A 15,166-nucleotide genomic window follows, 5' to 3' on the forward strand; every position below is an offset into this window, starting at 1 on the left:
ATGGATGGTTCAGTATCCAATTCTCTATTATAAACAAAACCACCCATAAACCCCTTACTTTCTCCATTAGATACAAGAAAGTTGAGGGGTGTAGCACCTCTATCCAGTCATGTGGGCTTAGTCTTTGGTACAGTTTAACTCTGAAATTGCTTTCACAGGGACAGATATGTTCACTGATCAATCATGGTGATTTATTTAGCAACTTCTGAAGGTACTGTGAAATTAAATGTTCTTGGCTGTCTGGTAAGGCAGCTGGATGCCTGGGGCTTTCCATCATCTAAGAAGTCTGTAGGAAGAAGTGTTTGTAAGAAGCAAGTGATCTCAACCTTTCTTCTTAGCAAAATGTCTATCTTTTTGATGGTGATCACAGCAACAAGGATGTTTCAAACCCCAACACCAGCGCTCCTCTGCAGCTTAGTGAGTGAAGCCCAAGCAGCAGGACTGTTGATGATGTGGGGGTTGAAGCTAGGAGGAGTGGTAGACATATAGTAGATGCCTACCATCAGGCAGCAATGGTGAATGCTGTCTTCTTTGTTCCATGCTGGTTCTGGGGCTGTGTGTAGTAGGGGCTGCAAAGGACTCTGGTTCCTTTCTTCCATTCTTCTGCTCAACTTTCTCTTGGACCATTCTAGAACCTATGGAATCAGGTTTGTTGACCTTGAACACAAACAAACAAAAACACCCCCACCCCCCCACCCCTCCACCCCCCAACAAAACAAACAAACACCAAAACACCCCTAAATGACAAAATAATGCCCCCCAAAACAAAAAACCAATCAAAAAGCCCTCAACCACAATGAAACCACAATGAAAAAACAAACACATAAACAAAAAAAGCACCCCTGCCCACATCCCCTTCCCACCCACAACAGTATTAACAGTATAAATATACTGACAAGACCTGTTTAGTTCAGTATCAGCCCATGATGGGTTTTGCTGTTGTAGTGATACGTGAATTTTCCTAATTCAATCACTAGGGTAATCACTTAGCAAAAGATGTGATGACAGAAATGAAAAGGCTTTCATAGACCATCAAATCCAAGCTGCTGTGCTAAGCATATTGTCACGTCACCCTATTTATAACTGTGCCAGCTCCATCAAAATTGGTTAGGATGTTTGCTACTCTTACCTGTATGAGCAGCAAATTCTATAAATGCACTTGTCCTATGGAGAGTCCATTCTATGCTTATTTATGGCCTGGTTATTTCCACTGGTTCTTCAGACTGTACTGCATTTCAATAGCTCTGCTTCCAATGTTCATATCTGGTATATGTATATAATGCTATTTTTTACTTTTTCTGAATTTGCACCTTTCGTATAAAGTAATCTTCATTCCTCTGATCACCTTAGCCTTTTTCTGACTTCTAGCAGCCCTAATTTGTCATGAAAACAGATAATGGGAATTTATAAGCTGAATTCTAGATAGGGTCTTACAGAGGTAATACACGGTGCTCTGATTTCTTATACCATGTGTGATGTGTCATGGGATTGCATTTGTCTTTTTAATGTCTGTACTTACAGTTCATGGTCCTTGCAATCTGTGTGACCAGGCTGAGTAGAATTTCTTGTTACATGTCAAGATTTTGGCTGTATGACAAGAGTTAATGTTGCCTTTACTTTCCAACCTGAAAGGAAAGCAAGGCCTAATGGACAGTAAGGAAAAAAATGCAGTGCACTTTGGTCATGTTCCTGACTACCAAGGATCAGGATTGCAGGCTGCAGAGGCTGTAATACCTATGCTTTATTTTGTGAATTATTGAATTATTTTATCAATTGTATTGCATTCATCTCATATGTTCTTTGTGGTTTTGATATCACACTATTTTTTTGTCAGTACATCTTATTATATTCACAAAACAAAGTGGCTTAATATGATTTAGACAGATGCTCTGAGTTTCACAGATGAGAGGTATGGCTGAAATCTTGAGTGAGGCAGTTATCGATGTTATTGCTGGCTAGATATGAAATAGTTTAAAATCTTTCTCTGCCAGTGTTTGGTTTTTTTTGTTTATGGGGTTTTTTGTGTGTGTGTTTTTTTTTTTTTTTTTGGGTTTTTTTTTTGTTTTTTTTTTTTTTAATTTGTGTTTCTGGGCTCAAATTGAGGTAGAGAACACAGTAATGTTCAGGTGGGATTTTTTTGGAGGGAGTCTGTTTGCATATAGAGCAAAGATTTAGAATTAAGATGACTTTGAGCAAGTCACCTTCTTCCTAGGGTATTTTACTTATTCTCAGTATTTCATACATAACTGTGGAAGGACCTGCTTTAAATACCCAGTGTGTTAGCAGTCTTAGTTAACAGGAGATACTATAGCTCTAGCAAGTGTCTGTTCGCTAAATTTATAGGTTAAATCAAGGGATGCTGCATTTGGCTTACACGCAAGATTGAGGTCAAGGCCTGTGTGCGCTGCTCTCATCCCTGCCACAGATCTGCTGGATAAGCGTGGGTCAGACTCTGCCCTTTAGTTTCTTTGTCTATAAAACTTAAACACACATCATCAATTTAACAGTCCATGACACCTTACAATTTGAGTTCAGCCATGGCCTCTGCCTCAGGGGTTTCAAAGCAAGTAGCACGTTAAGGTGTATTTGGCAACATCGCAAAAATGTGGTAATGATTATAGTAAGTCAGGGAAAGAAAGAAAAAAAAAAAAATTAAATATATTCTGTATGTTTGTTCAAGTTCAGTAGCTGAGAGGCATTGAAAGTGGGACTTTTAAGATTCCTTGCAGTAAGTCATATCTTATGGCAGATACACTGGCTTTATCTGGACTGAAACCAGTTATCTGGGTTTTAGGAAGTAGAAGGGTTAGAAGCACATCCATATTTCATGTCTGAGTGTCTTGCTCTTTCTTCTTTCATGAGTTCTGTCAGCTTCCCTCTAGGACCAAGAGTTCTAATGTGCCTTCTTCCTCTCATCGCTCACTGCCAGGAGAGTAACGAGGCCTGACTGAGAAATGCTGTGTGAGTGGCAAGCAGCTGAGCGGTCTGGTGCAGTGGATTGCTGCATACAGCACTGTAAATCTGGCAAACCTAATTATACTCAGAGGTATAACGACAACTCCATATGGAATGGAAAAATGTTTGCATGTAGATTTTGCTGCTTAACTCTTCTGGTCTTCCAGTAGTTAGTAGACAGGCAGCAGCCTCCAAAGCTAACAACCGTACTACTTTTTGTCCAGCTGGCATGGAAGATTTAACTTCACATGAGCCAGGTATCTCCTTGCCTCCTTTCACCTAAGAGACCAAAATATGTCATCCTTGAGATATGACCAGACTCTTGGAACTTATGCCTCTTCCTGTGAAATGGCAGGAAGAAGTGCCAGGGGAGGTTTAGGTTGGACATCAGGAAAAGGTTCTTCACCCAGAGGGTGGTGGAGCACTGGAACAGGCTCCCCAGGGAGGTGTCACAGCCCCAACCCTGACAGTGTTCAAGAAGAGGCTGGACAACACCCTCAGACACATGGTGTGAACTGTGGGGTTGTCATATGCAGAGACAGGAGTTGGGCTCAATGATCCTTGTGGGTCCTTCCAACTCAGAACATTCTATGATTATTAGTATTCTGTATATGCTTTGCTTTAGAGATATATCAATATAAAATATATAAACATATATACATATGTATGTATAAGCTTTATCTATCTTAAAGCACGGATATTAAAACTAAAATGTATGCTGTTGAAACTTCAAGCCTACAAATAGAAATCCAGAAAGAAAAAAGAACTAGGAAATGAAAAGCCAAGGTACTCTGTTTTCATTTTGACATGACTGCCTTACATCTACTACCTTGCATATGTGCTAGCTTTAGTTATCACTTGCATTGTTTAAATATGCAGCTAAATTTATTCCATATATGTATTCAGAGGCATTGATATTAGGAAGATCAGAATATTTTCATTTCCTGTATTTGGGAATTTAATTTATTACTCTTCAATATGGCACTGGTGGGTTTTGTACTTATTTTCCTTTTTCTAATAAATACAAATAACATGCAAAAAGATTAAAATGTGGTAGTTTTTTATATATAAATATAGCATTGTCTGCTGAGTAGTCCTGCTGGGGTCTGAAAACCACATCTGGAACAATGAATCAAATGGGACATTATAACATTTACTGATGCTGCTCTTTGGCTGAATCTTGATTTTTTGCAGAGACAGCAATGTAACAGTCTGAGCTGTGAATCTTTCCAAGGAAAATATAGAATTTGGAGGCAATTGAAAGTAATAAAGGCACAGAGAATTCTACCTATCTGGGTGTAGTGCTAGACCAATATTGGTGATATCTTCTTAAGTTATAAATGTTTCTTTTAACATCAGTTGTTCTAGCCAACAGCTCATCCTGCAGAGCTCCTTTAAATAGCAGGGGAAGTGAATGGGGTTATTTTGCGTGTCCCCTTTTGCCTACTCGAAACTTAGAAAATGCTAAAACGAAGCAATTTTAAAATTATCCAAGCTTGCAAAAATGGAATTAAAAGCATGACATAAAAGCACTTTAAAAAGTGCTAACTGTGGATTCTCGTCTTGTATCTCATGAACAGCAGATGTTGCACAAACGTCTAGCAATAATCTGGGATGCCTACAATGCAGGGATTCATTGAAAGCAAGAAAGAAAACCCCTTACCTTAAATAAGTAACTGATGTTTGTCCACTGAATGCCTACTTCTGGTGAAACTGAGTTCCTTAATTTATATTGACTAAAATAAGAAAGCCATTATCCAAATAAACATTTAAATAACGCTGAATATTTGCTTAAAAAAAAAAAAATGCAGCTTTCTTCTAGGATAATGAAGATTGCATCACATCATCAGAATCCAAATTGAACATTAAGAGTAAATGAAGGGAAGATTTAGAGTAACTAGAATAGAGGGGCTACGCATTTTTGGTTACTACAGTCTAAACTAATATACTGCTACCCATCTTGTTCCATCAGTTTCCTTAGAGCAATGTGTACAGTGTCCCCTAATGACTATAACCAAGTAACTAGTCTTGGCCCATGATTGAAGCAGGGGACTCTCAAGGGCGATCTCAAAGAATACTGGCTGCTGATCATGCATTGCTCAGCAGCCTCATCTGTTCTGAACGTTTGTCATCTGCTCTGTCATTTGAGACCTGTGATCTCCATCATCCACATAAAGAAAACAGCATTTTGAGGCTTATTGCAACGGGCATTGTGAATAACATATGTTTATGATGCTGAAGGTCAAATGAAATGGATCATGTGCTACCAAGAAAAGACTTCAAAAGGTATAATGTAAGACTATTTTATAAGCTGACTTTTGGAAATTCTTGTCTGTGTTGTCAAACTCACAAAGATAAGTTGAAATAAATAAATATGAAATAAAAAATATGGTGTTTGCTCCTGATGAAATGGCCTACTTAAGGTATTTGCATCTTTTGCAAATAACCATTTCCAGTGGACGTAGTTCTTGAAGTTTTCTAGCACGTAAATAATTTCAGTAGTTTTTCAGTTACAGCATCCTTCAAAGGGATCTACAGAGGTGTATCCAGGAATGTATTCCACCATACTGAGTACAAGAGATCGCTGATTCTAAGTAAGATGGCTCATATTTGGATTCCATCCATAGAAAGGGATGTCAGGCAATCCCTAAGTCCTAAAACTTCAGAGCCACGGATTACATTGTGTGAAGGTTCTTTATAAATCTTTTCAGTGAAATATGTTGTTGGAGATGGCTTCCCTGAGGATTACTGGCGAACACATTGTATTTATAGGGGTACTCCACAATTTATATGGCACAGACATGATGACTCTTTCATTCTAATTTGTCTTTGTATATGGTTTATAACACCCCCCCAAATTACTTTTTGGTGTGCAATTTTTCATGCTTGTTCTTGTCTCAGAAGTGATTATTTTTCAAAGGACTTCAAAGGAAATAATTTTATCTCTGAGTGAGCTGAGTGTGAAAAGGATTGTTTTGACACACTTTTATGCTCTGGTTGCTCCAGAAGCATTTAAACCTGAAAACTGTAATTGTGATGGGTAAGTCTTGGCCTGGCAGATAAGGCGTTATAAGCACACAAAAGTAACATTAAAAGGATGTTAATTAAGATTGCAAAGTTAAGTGCTTGCCAAAAAAAGTTGGTCAGTGACAGAATGAGCATGGGTAGTGAATACTTAATTCAGCCTTGCTCTGTGTTTATGTTGTGCCAACCTTTAAGTGATAATGTACTATTTTTTTCATGTCCTATCTTCTTTTCGCCTGATATCATCTTTTGTTACTGAATCTCTCTTATCACATGTCTTTCCAGATCCATTTTTCTGGCCCAGTAAATTTTTGCTTTATCCATCCAGACCTCTCATTTCTCTGCTCCATCCCTGAGATTTCCCTGCCTCACATTCTTACTTCCACCTTCACTCCTGAATGTCTCTACCTCTGTCTTTTTTTCACTCTGATGCCTTATGTTGTTTTCCTGATGTTGGCCAAGAAGAAATGAAACTGTAAGGAACAACCACAAAATTCACATAATAATTATTACGTACATATTTTAATGTATAAAGTAGTGATTGATGTATGGAAATATGTTTGGGAACAAACTTTTGGAGGAGGGGCAGAGGGAACTCTTCCAGACTGTGGCCATAGTCCAGCATCTCCCATCCTTCTGTATTGCAGGTCCTTTTGCTATGCTGTGTACTTCGGGATTTCCAGTGGGGATTCAGATTGTTTACTTTGATTACTGATGTGCTGAGTTTTCTGCATTAATAGATGAAGTAAAGGTCTTAGAAAGGTCTGCTGGAAGAAGCTATCTAGAAAAAAAAAAAAATAAAATAAATCTGAGACAAAAAACATTAGTATTCTTCACATATTTGTATTTCACCCGATATATGTGAGCATGTTCATTTTGCATGCAACTCCTCTGTGAAAGCAGGTATTCCTTTAACTCTTAGCTGCCTATGTTTTCCATCCTCTTCTTCCATCTTTTTGCTAAACTGACTTTTTCTGTGTTGTCTTAAGTTAAATTAGTTTAGGCCTATGGGGAAGGTTACTGTGTGTATGTGGCACCAACTGGGACAACCCCCTGCAGGTTTGTGGGACATTGCTGGGCTGTGCTCTGTACTCCTAATGTGTTTAGCGATCAATGTGCTGAGAGATGCGAACAAGCTGAACAAACCAAGGAGTCTGGCTCACTGGATGAATTTTAACCTTAATTTAACTTGGGAACTTCCAGAGCTCTCTTACTGATGTTGCAAAAAGCTAACTTACATTCTTAATTTTCTTCACTGTAAGGAGAACAGGCTGATTTGTTCCCCAGCTGTTTAATTTGCAAAGGAGGCCGTCATTCTGTGTTAAATAGAACTGAAGGAGCCTGAGGAAGATTTGTGTAATGATGAAAGTTTGTTCCAGTTCAAAGCTGCTGTTGACACTGGGTATGATCCAAAGCCTGCTGATGCCAGAGGAAGCGCTTCCACTGATGTCATCAGATTTAGGATCAGGGCCAGTGTGCTCAGCCCACTGCTGCTTTGGTACCTGAACCTCTGGGACAGTGAGCAGCACCAGCAGCATTTAGAGAGTCCCCTCTCTTCCTGATGTCATGTACAAGAGATGCCTCCTCCTACTCCTATAACTGACTCTAGTCAGCTGTTTCTCCTCTCAAGTATTTAATGTGAGGTTTAGGGTTTTTTTGCATGTGTGTGGTGTGTTTTTTTTTTTTTTTCTTTTTAGTGTGTTTGTTTTGTTTTGTTTTCTGGTGGAGTTTGCCACCTTCTTCCTAAATCTGAGTTGCTGGCTCATTCAACCAGGAACTGATTACTGGATGGTCTCTTTGAACTCATTGCCTGAGCCTGGATGTGCTTGGTGGCCCCATCATCAACACTCTCTGTGTTTCTACATTAAAAAACAAAACAACAAATAAACAAACATACAAAACAACAACAATAAAACACAAAAAAAACCCCTAACAAACAAAAAGTTTTGAGAATCCAGACAGTTACATGAAGGACAATGGATGAATCAGGTTTCTAGTGATCTGCTCTGGTATTATTATAGGTTATAGGCTCAGGCATTAAACCATGGTCCTGGCAAGCCCCACCAGAGCATGGCCAGACCTGGGGCTGAGAGGAGCACCCAGGTGGAGGGCTTGAGATCAGTGGTTTTTGACTGTGTTTGTCAGGTAAATGTGCTTCATGGGACAGTCTCATGGCTGAATTGATTTCTCAGTTGTCTTATGTTCCATATTGCTCTTTGGTATTGCTGATCATACTGTTTTCTTTTTTAGTTTTATCTGCCTATTTTTTCCAGGCTTTATCTGTATCTGCACTGCTGAAACTTCCCATTTTCTCTTCCAATTTGCTTTTAGAGGGAGCAGGATGGAGACCCCTGTCAGTCTGTCTGCTTGTTAAAAGATGCCATTGCCCTTGGCTAGGCAATCTCTTACATCTATTGAGTAGACAAAGACATGAGAACATTTTTCTCACTGTCAAAGCAGAGCAAATATTCAACTCTTTCTAATATCCAAGAGTTTCCTCCGTGATCTTTAACAACTGCTGATAACAGATCAACTGCTGTGGTAAAACTTTGCTTTATGGGCTATGTACCCTTTTGGGCTCTGTGCTGGTGGGGTGAAGAGAGCTAGTATAAGTCACTTTGTTAGTTTGAATCTGTTTTCCCCTGTGTACAAAGAGAATAAGAACCTTGGCTGCCTTTCTGGTATGCTTTGAAATCCACTGCTGAAAGATGTTACTTAAAAGTGGGACATTATGATCTATAATTATAATGAAACACGAGTATTATGCATAAGAAGGCAGCCTTATAGCATATATGGCTGCCAATGTAAAGATAACAGGAAAATCCAACCGCTGCTGTAGAATAATGACACTGCAGACATTTCTAGCACAGATATTAGTGGTTCATTCTGTCAGTAAGGCAGAAAGCATGGTGAGCTGCATTGCTACATGTTAAGATTCCTCCCTCTATTTAATTTTCTGCCATGGTTTTGCTTTAGCATAATCTTTAACATAAATATGAAAGTATGAGCAAATGACCAAAAACTAAAGAGAAGTTTAGAGCTAAATGTCCTGCTACACTTTATGAATGGCATTAGTTTGGGGGAGGGTGGTGGTGGGGACCCATACCCCAAAAATCTAGAACTGGAGTGGGTAACACAGTTTACTTTCTGGAGATACACCTTCTTTTTAATGTCTACAATTTTTACTCCTGTCAGACAATTCTGTCTTGGACCATGAAAACTTTTGGGCATCTGGTTACTTCAGGAACTTCTGTTTAAACCATCAGCTGCTTACTGACTTATGAAAGCAAAAAGGTTTTGTTATCTCAGATGAATACACATCAGTTACAGTTGACTAAAAACTATTTTTAACATCTGAACACACCAGAAACATGAAGTGTCATGTGTGAGGTATCGTTGCTTTCTGATTTCGGATATGCAAACTGGATAAATCAGCATGCAATTCTGTAGATGAACAAGGTTTCAGATCTACCTCCAAAACTCCAGCTATTCCTTCCGCTAATCTCACTTCCTTTGCTGATCTTGCCTGGACACCTCAGGACAGTCCAAGGACATGTATGGGCTTCTACCTGAAAGACCTATGTTACAAATGCTGGTTCATCAAAACGAATGCTTTCCCTCTGTTTTTTATTTTATGATTTATAGGTTCCAATCTCTAGCATCAATGTAGTAAATTTACAAATCCCCAAATCTCTTAAATTAATTTAAAACATGTTACATAGAATATCCCTCTTATGTTTTGTGTGTTGTGGGGGTTTTTGTTTTTTTTCATTTGGTTGGTTGGTTTTTGTTGTTGTTGTTTTTTCTTAAAAAAAGAAGGAATGTCTTTGCTGTAACTACAATGGCTTATGCTCCATGGTAGAGGAGCAATAATGTTGCAAATTGCATGATTCATCAATCTGGAAATGCTTGTGCAACCCAGTTCTGTTCTCCTATTTGTCTGCATCGTGATTCTAGTTTATTGCATTTCACTGCCATTTCATAAAAGCTCAGAACAAATGCTTGTTTTGAAGTGAAGCAGATCAGAGCCTATGCTCAGTTGGTATAAATCAAGATAGTAAAGTGAGGCTGAGGCTCTTTGTTTCCTGAACTAGAACCATTTTTTCTACTCTCAGTAATAATAATAATACAATTACTGTAGAAGTAACATCTTGAGGTCTTAAAAGGATGATGGCTGCATTGTGTTACACACTTCAAATACAACTGATGAAGTGTAAATTTCCCTGAAAGGGGATTGAGTCTGGGGGGGACACAAAGCACAACCGGGTTTGTTAGAACACCTTTTATGAGGTTGTTTTTATTAACAGACTTGAGCTGTTAATAGTGGAAAAATATTTGCGGTATTCATTTACATACTCTTCAGCACAGTGCACAAACCTGCACACAGCTGGAACAACAGAGACCAAGCCTGCTGTACAGTTGCTCATAAGTGAATGGGCATCCTGGTACAACCACGGTTTCTAGGCAGGTGCTCAGAAAATCCTTTGAGGTCTCTTGTGTCAGCAGGTGTGTGTAACACCTGTAGTTTCTGTCTTCATGTAGCAGCCCATTTCCTCTATTGGCATGGTCTAAGTTATCCCATCGCTGGTGGTTAGACACATTCACTAGCCTCTGATGTCCTCAGTTTAATGGTTCTTTGGAGACTACCACATTATCTCATGGCATGTGTATTTCCACTCTCCATCCACTATTTTTGTGGTGACATTTCCTCCATCCACATATGGAGGAGCCCATTCAGGCAGGCTTGTGCAGAGAGGTTTTTATGGCAGGAATAGCACAGCTGAGATATGGACTGTGACTGAGAGATACAGAACGTGTGTGGGAGAAAGGAGGAAATGACCCTGTTATAGCTGGGGAACTGGGCCACAGTATTTTACTGACTTGCCTCACCCCTGGCAGGAAGCCTGTAGCAAGGCTGTGGACTGCGTCCAAGATGTGTTCTGGGTCAGACCTTCAGTCTCAAGAACAACTGTCTCCGTAGTTTTCAGCTTCTGCTGCTCTTCTTGCTCTGCTGCAAGATACACAGTTACAGTGTACTTGCTTTCCTGGATTTACTGGCACTCTGGAAAAAGGCTCCAAGATCTGAGGAAAACCTCTAAATATCTGAGATTGGGTCTCTAGAGCTTGGCTGGCACGCTCTTACTGTGACTCACCCTGAGCTGTTTCTTCATTGACTGTGACTCACCCTGAGCTGTTTCTTCCTTTCAATGAACTAGAGACACTTAGTCTAGTCTTGAATGCACAAAGTGTGGACCAACAAGGAGGAATCCAAAGAGGTGTGCCAGGTGTCTGAAGGGAACAATTGCTTAGAAGTGTCCATTTTCCCTATGACTCTTCAACCCAACACATCTAAAGTCCTTAGAAGAACAGAAAGAACAGGGTAAATATTTGTAAGAAATTTTTAAAAAGGAAGACTCAAAACAATTAAGAAAAATTATTATTGAGTCTGTGATTCAATATAATATGCTTTGTAATACCCACTTTGTTTTACCATCCCTTGTCTGTCCACTGTTCCCCATCTCAAGTGCCAAAAGAAACAGTTCAGAAACCCTTGTTTTCATTTCACTCTAGATATTGTTAGCATTTATTTAGACAACAATAACAAATGTACTTCAGGATAATGACTTTGACTATATTAACTTGGTGGCGCTGTCAGCATTAGATTCTGATGAGGATGGGATTTGTGACCTGGCCTAGCATTGGAACTTCATGTTAACCTTTTGTCTAGTTCTTTTTTTTTCCAGTTTCTGCAAGCTCATTAGGTTTTATAGAGGAAAGACTATGTGGAAACTTCTTTTATCTTTAGGTAATTTCCATTCACATAATATGGACTGTATGTATAAAGTTTATAGCCCGACCATGAAATATTTGCTGGTTTTGAAAATATCACAATGTTTTTTGAATGCGAAACATCTGGACCTGTCTTCTTTTTTGCACTGGGTGCAAAAAAGTGATGAGTGACTAACAGTTACAGGATCAAGCCCTTAGACAAAACTGTGTAACTGGGAAATGGTAGAATTTGTACTGGGTCCTCAAGAGATGAATAAACTCCTGGCATTTTCCTCACCCCAGTTAAAAACTGGGCTTGAAATGGAACTAGATCAGTCTGTAAGATCTGTTATCTGCCCCTGCAGCACCTGATGCCATGCAGAGGTCTCCTGAGCCTCCCCAGGCCTCAGAGAACACCCTGGTAGGTGCAGGTGACTTAGTGCAAAGATCAGGAGAGTTGAAGGCATTTATGATGCAAGCTAAAAAGGAAAAATTGTGAAGGTAAATAACCCCTCTTAACTCTTTCCCTTTTTTGTATTCATTGATTATTGCTATTGATTCGATGAATCAAAAGCATAGAAATTCCTTTAAATACTAGTACTTTTAATTACTTGTAGTTGTTCTTCACTGAACTGTCTTAGTTAATTAGTGTCATATTTAAAAATATTTTGCTTGACTAAAGTGTCAGTTCACCTTCCTGTTAACATGTATCTCAGGTCAGAGCAGTATATATAAAGTGGCTTCACAGTGCTGTGTTCTCAACCCACTTTATCTTGGTGGAAGGAACTTCATCTGAAATTTCAAGTTTCAAAAGTATTTTTGAGAATCTCACTTCCTTATTCTGATAGACTTTGGACTGATTATAATAGTAAAATCAATAAGCTTATTGTTTTAGATCATACCTACCAGAGGACATCATGCAGAACAAGAACGGATTAGATGATCAAACTGTATGTAATTAACTGAACTAGGATGCCTCCTTGGGAAATGAGGGTGGAATGACCTCTGTGTCTGAAAAGTAAACAGCCCATTCTTGGCACTGGTGTAAGTATCTTTTTCTGATACTAAACTTCACATTTCACCACTGGTTGAATGTAATCTTACTGGTTTTGACTATGCCACTTGCACCAAATTGTTCTACTGTTTATACTAGAAAAGCCACTGGACTTTCTGAGAATTTAAGGAGGGGAAAATGACACCAGACCTTGGCTGACCATAAAGTGTGCAGTAAAATTTTGGCTGTCAGAAGGACCACATCTGAAAGATTTTGCAGACATATTTTGGGTTAGGAAAATTGGTGTCCTCTCCTAAAAAGAAAGAAGAAATACTTCAGCCTTTGCTTTTGAAGCCCAAGAATGGGAACAAATTCCAGGCTATACTGAAAGATTTAGAATAGCAAATTCATGTCAGGTCAGAAAAACAGAAAATTATAATTGCAAGAAAGTGCTCTGGTTATTTTTTTTTTTTTTCTCATATAATTCAGTTGGGAGGCATCGCTCAAGAAAGGCATATGATCAATAAAGTCTTTTCCTGTTTAACTACTATAGAACAACTTGTGTAACAACGGAGCCAATTTCCCCTCACTGCCTCAAACTGGGGATGGACAGAAAAGGAGTTGCCTCCAAGTTAATTTAATGCATAGCTAAAGATGAATAGCCAGAAATGAAAGGAGAAATGTGGAACAGTTCTCAAAATCCCTGATCAAGCAAAGCAGGTATTAGACTACCTCTAAATACTGAGACTATTTTTAACTGTGGGACTAGGTTTGCTTAAAGGTACATTGAAATCAGTAAGAGATAAGTACATAACCTACTTAAGTGTTTTTGTGAGTTGCATTGGACCTCTGGCTAAAGTAAATCTGTGGAAGGCTGGATTTTTGTTAGGGCCCTCGGAGCACTCAGAGTCCCTTATGGACCAGCCTTACCAGGGGCTTCCACCCATTAGAGCCTTTAGCCTCTGCCCTGAGGGCACAGTGGAGGAGCGCTGGTCTCTAGCACAGCCACAGTGATGTCCTGCCTGCCCACAGACCACCTTGATGCAGATCTTAACCTGTGTGTTGACTTTTCCACTTGACCTTGGACCTGCCTTATCACTATGGTATTGCTTTATGACTTGGACTCTTGGTTAGAACTGGCCATTGTCTTGGGGTCTGCCCTGTTTCCCAACTCAGGGTAATAGATGGGCTCTGGATGGTGACACACTGCCCTACTGGTCCCCAGGGGAACCCCCTGGTGCTCCTGTCTCACCTCTCAACTCCCCTTAGGGAGCAGACCTCCTCTTGTTGCTCCCTGACAGCTTTTTGTGTTTGTTTGATTTTGATACTTTTCTTACAATAAATTGACTTGTATTCTGTAGACTTCTCTTTTAGCCCATTGGCTTCACTGAAATATTTGAATTGGTTCTGATACCCATCCTTTAAACAATTAGTGCTAGATGAGCAGGAGCACATCCACAGTGAAACCCGAATTTCCCCTTCATGTCTAGGATTTGACATAATTTGAGGTTTTTGACTTAATTCTCTTTCCTGAGCTTGGTTGTTTCACCAATTTTCTTGAAGGTCTCCTCTATTATAGATCTCCATTTCCCATTCCCTAAAGACCAGATATAATCCTTTCATTTATCTTGTTTGGTTGTTACTGCCTGCCGCAGCAAATTCGTGCAGCTTTAGATGGATATCTATGTAATATCTTCATGGGCTGGCCAGTGGAATCCCACTACTCACCAGTACAGTAATCCTTCTTATTTATCATGTGAGTAGGCAAGTGCCCAGATTTTACTAATGGGAGTACCTTGGAGAGAAGCTAATAAGCTTCAAGGTAGGGAAATATGAATTTTCAGTTTTGAGGTATTTGCTGAAAACATTTAAAGTTACATATCTGTCTGATTTTAAATTTTAGAAGTTGAACCATATTTAGTTATTTACATTAATTGGACCGCATAGTCATTAAAGTAGGATTTGTGTGAGGGAAGTTTTACTGAAAGTTAATTACAGGTAATTAGGGAATATGCAAAGTATACAATAATGAATCTTAACGCCACAAAATAATGGGAATTTTGTCATTGACCATCTGACTTAAAGAAAGGAAATTTTTTTAATGCATATGTCAGTTTCATGTTAGTAACTATTTGGTGAAATAATTTTTGTAATTAAGAACGTGCAAAAAGTTAGATTTATTTGCAGATGATTCACAAATACAAACTAAAAATTGACAGAATGAACAATTTGGTTTGTTCTATTTTACTTCTTTGCCTCTAACTGCTGGCAATAGCAGTTAGTATCACTGGTTCTCTGTGCTAAAAAAGGTAACCTGATTAAGTGATACAGTTCAGTCCAGAGCAAAATCTGCAGTCAAAAACTGATCTCAAAGTTATACAGTGAGTCAGGGGACTGAAGAATAAAAATACTAGGCTTGCTATT

Source organism: Nesoenas mayeri (assembly GCF_963082525.1).
Source record: "Nesoenas mayeri genome assembly, chromosome: 2".
NCBI classification, from domain to species: domain Eukaryota; kingdom Metazoa; phylum Chordata; class Aves; order Columbiformes; family Columbidae; genus Nesoenas; species Nesoenas mayeri.